We start from the raw sequence: 4,643 nt of genomic DNA on the forward strand, positions 1-4,643 counted from the left end.
GCTGCCTTCTCACTGCCATTACAGTCTCCACTACAGTGCGTAGACTGTAGTTCCTCTGGTGGCCGGAAGCTGCAATAGCGGGAGTATACTGTTGTACCATATAAGTGCTGTCGTTTGTGTGTGGGGGTGCCATACTGACAGGTACCGTACCGTAATCAGTGTACCATATGGTACACTTTCTTTGGGGGTGTCAGCTTTTCTGCCTGTGAATTTGTCTTATTTGAGAAATATAAGGCACCCCCCCCGAAAATAAGACGTAGCACAACTTTTGGAGCAAAAATTAATATTGCCCACAAGATCATATGCTGCAATGTCTTACTAGTCAATGACTACTTCAGCTTCAACCGCAATACTAACACAAGAGCACGCAACAGATTCAAACTTAATATGAACTGTGCCAAACTTGACTGTAAAAAATATGATTTCAACAATCGAGTTATCGAAGCTTGGAACTCACTACCAGACTCAATTGTGTCAACCCCTAACCCCCAACACTTCTCCCTTAGACTCTCCACGATTGACCTCTCCAGGTTCCTAAGAGGCCAGTAAGGGGCGTACGTAAGTGCACTGGTGTGCCTTTCGTCCCCTGTCCAATTGTCTTTCCTTTTTTTTCACCTATCTTATATATTCTCTTCCTTTCATATATCCTCTCCTCTAAGTTCACCTTCACTCTCTTTTTATATTATCACATGTCTATTTTCTTCCTATGTATTTATGTATTGGACAAATGAATAAATAAATAAAATAAAAAATATAAGACAGTGTCTTATTTTCGAGGAAACATGGTAATTGAGTTTTGTGACCCATTTTTTTTACCTTTCTTGCCTTAGTGATTAATCAGATTAACAGATTAACGGAATTAAAGAGTCCTTCTGAATCATCTAGTCCAACCTCTGGCCAAGCACCATATCTGACAGATGGCAATCCAGTCTCTTCTTGGAGGTTTCCAGTGATGAAGCTCCCACAATTTCTGAAGGCAACTTTTATTCTACTGATTAATTATTCTCACCGTCAGATAAATTTTCTCTAAGGAAAAAAATTCTCCTTAGTTTTAGGTTGCTTCTCTCTTGATCAGTTTCTATCCATTGGTTCTTGTCCTGCCTTCAGAGGCTTGACTCCTTCTTTTTTGTGACAATCCCTGGGATATTGGAAGATTGTTATCACGTCAACCATAGTCCTTCTTTTCATTAAACCAGATATACCCAATTCCAGCAATCGTTTTTCATATATTTTAGCCGCCAGCCCCCTGGTTTCACTTTTTCTAGAGTCTCAACATATTTTTATAGTGTCAACAAAAATCACCAATCAGTGACCAAAACCCACCAATCAGATTAAGAGAATCTGGTTACTCCCCTTTAACTTTGTTTGTCAGAAAGGGATCACATGACTCCGGGAAACTGAGTCCATCATAAAAACAAGTTATTTGCCAAGAATCTGAATTTTGATACATGACCATGGGGATGTTGCAATGGTAATAAGTTTGAAAAACGGTCATAAGCCCCTTGTTCTGGTATAAGCTCAACTTCTGGTATAAGCTCAACTTCTCCCAGTCAGATAACTCAGCACAATGAGATATCCCAGATCATTTTATTACAGGCATTCTCACAATAACTTACAGTTATGATGCGATTGTTCTGCAGTATAATCTTTCCCATTGTGTAGGTAAAAAGAGGTTGAATTGACCCCAGCTCTAGGTGTAACATCTACATGCTGGCTGGCTTAGTGGGTGAAGACAAAAGATCTGCTGGAATGTTCTATCCAATTACCCCTCATCCCGAGTCAGAGCCAATAGGAATACACAAATGTGGTCACATGTAAAACTACATTACCCAGAGTGCAATTTCACTACATTTCCCCTAATGCAATATCTTAAAGAGACATGCCTAAATACAGTCCAACTATCTCTGTCTCTGGGGACAGCACACCTCTTTTTTTCAGTGCTGATGTGGTCATTAAATGAATAGTTATAAACAGTGAAGGGCCGCAAAAAAATTTGGCCATGGCTTATTTTATGGGTGTGGCTTGCTGGCCATGTGACCGGAGGGTGACTAAAGGTCATGCGACTGGCTTAAAGGTGGCCAACTTGATTTCACTCATGTCAAGGGTGTGGGTTAGGGTTAGGGTACCTGGCCTCTCCTCGCCTCAAAGAGATACAATTTCCCTATCTATTTACTATTACTCAATATCCAAAATTAATTTGTAATTTATTAAATTTGTATGCCGCCCCTCTCCGAAGACTCGGAGCGGCTCACAGCAAGAATGAGTATACTTATTTACTTTTATTTACGATTTATTTATTTGTTTGTTTGTTTGTTTATTGGATTTGTATGCTGCCCCTCTCTGTGGACTTGAGGCAGCTCACCAACATATCAAAGAACAATATATAATAAAACTTCTGCCATCCAATTACCATAATATAGAATGGAATAGAATAGAATAGAATTTTTTTTTATTGGCCAAGTGTGATTGGACACACAAGGAATTTGTTTTGGTGCATATGCTCTCAACGTACATAAAATAAAAAGATACATTTGTCAAGAATCATGTGGTACAACACTTAATGATTGTCATAGGGGTCAAATAAGCAATGAAGAAACAATATTAATAAAAAATCTTAGGATACAAGCAACAAGTTACAGTCATACAGTCCTATATAACAATAACTAATCTAAAGCCATTCTAAAAAAGCTAAAAACATTAAAAACCATTCATCAGATTCAAATCATAGAATATACCATATATTCATTGCCCAGAGGCTAGGGTCTAGTGATTACACACCAGCACACAAAGTTATACATTATCTACTATATAAACTGTATACATATGTAGATACACACGCACACGCACACACACACACGTATGCACAGCCTTTCTAAAATTACACACATTCAACCTCGTTTACTGCGATAGGAAAAACATACACACAGAGCCCAGAAGGGGGGAAAAAGAAAAGAAAAATCAAATTTTTTCTACCGGTTCTGCATACCTGACCGTACCTATAAGAGCCCATCGCTAGTTATAAGTCAAGTACAGTACCTGTATTAGGGAATTTATGAGGTGTTTATAGAGATAATATTTTATTTTTATTTTTATTTATTCATTTGTCCAATACATAAATACAAAGGAAGAAAAATAGACATGTGGTAATATATATAAGGGTAAAGTGAACTTAGAGGAGAGGATATATGAAAGAAAGAAAATATATATGATAGGTGAGAGAAAGGAAAGACAATTGGACAGGGGACGAAAGGCACACCAGTGCACTTATGTACGCCCCCTACTGGCCTCTTAGGAACCTGGAGAGGTCAATCGTGGAGAGTCTAAGGGAGAAATGTTGGGGGTTAGGGGTTGACACAATTGAGTCCGGCAATGAGTTCCACGCTTCGATAACTCGATTGTTGAAATCATATTTTTTACAGTCAAGTTTGGCGCGGTTCGTATTAAGTTTGAATCTGTTGCGTGCTCTTGTGTTGTTGCGGTTGAAGCTGAAGTAGTCATTGACCGTTAGGACGTTGCAGCGTATGATCTTGTGGGCAATACTCGAATCGTGTTTTCGGCGCCATAGTTCTAGGCTTTCTAGGCCCAGGATTGTTAGTCTATCTATGCTGCCACCTTCCCTTTGTTGCTATGCTGTCACTCACTGGATAATTTTATTCGCCTCGCCCTGAATTCAGTGTTAGGAAAGGACACGGATTCTTAAGATCTTCTCTTTTTCTTTTCTTTACTTGGGCCTGCTGCTAATGTAAGCTCATCGGATGATTCTTTAGTTGCAGGGAAAAAAATGAACCCAATTGTTATTAATCCCTTTGCCTTTGAGAAGTATTTGGGGTGGAGTTCACGGGCTCCCTTCCATACCCGTGCAGACACATTCCTGCTCCGAAGGCAGTGCATGGCGTTGACTCAAGGCTTCCTCAGTCACGTCAAAAGAATGTGAAATATCAGGATGGCCCAGAAGACATCCCCAGTGGGGTGCACTTTAGACACCCATTAAGAACTGGACTTGCAGCATTTTGAGAGTGGGGGGAGAGAGGGGGAGAGAGCAAGAGGGAGAGAGGGAGTGAAGGAGAGAGAAAGGAGGAAAGAGAGAGAAGGAAGGAGAGAGAAGGAAATAAGAAAAGAGAGAGAGAGAGAGAGAGTGAGAGTGAAAAAAGTGGTAGGGAAAAGGAGAAGCAAGCAAGCAAAGAGAGAAGAAAAGAAAGAAGGAAGGAAAGAGAAAAGGAAAGAGAGAGAGGCATGAAAGAAACAGAGATAGTGAGAGTGAGAAAAGTGGTGTTGAAAGGGGAAGGAAGGAAGGAAAGAAGGAAAGAAGGAAGGAAGGAAATAAGAAAGGAAGGAATGAACAAACGAACGAAGGAAGCAAAAGGAGAGAGAAGGAAAGCGAGAGAGAAGAAGGAAAGATGGAAGGGAAAAGAGGGAAAGAAAGAAAGAAAGAGGGACAGTGAGAGTGAGAAAAGTGGAAGGGAGAAGGGAAGAAAGGAGAGAAGGAAGGAAAAAAGGAAAAAAGAGACAGAGAGGAAGAAAGGAAGCATGAGTTAGAAACAAGATTTATTTTCTCCCTGCAAAGAATTGCAGGGGTTTGGATTTCACATTTCATGCAAATTGCAGTATAAAAAAAACCAAGGCTCACAGCTACACCAGAAACC

The sequence above is a fragment of the Erythrolamprus reginae genome, chromosome Z (assembly GCF_031021105.1).
Source record: "Erythrolamprus reginae isolate rEryReg1 chromosome Z, rEryReg1.hap1, whole genome shotgun sequence".
NCBI lineage: Eukaryota > Metazoa > Chordata > Lepidosauria > Squamata > Dipsadidae > Erythrolamprus > Erythrolamprus reginae.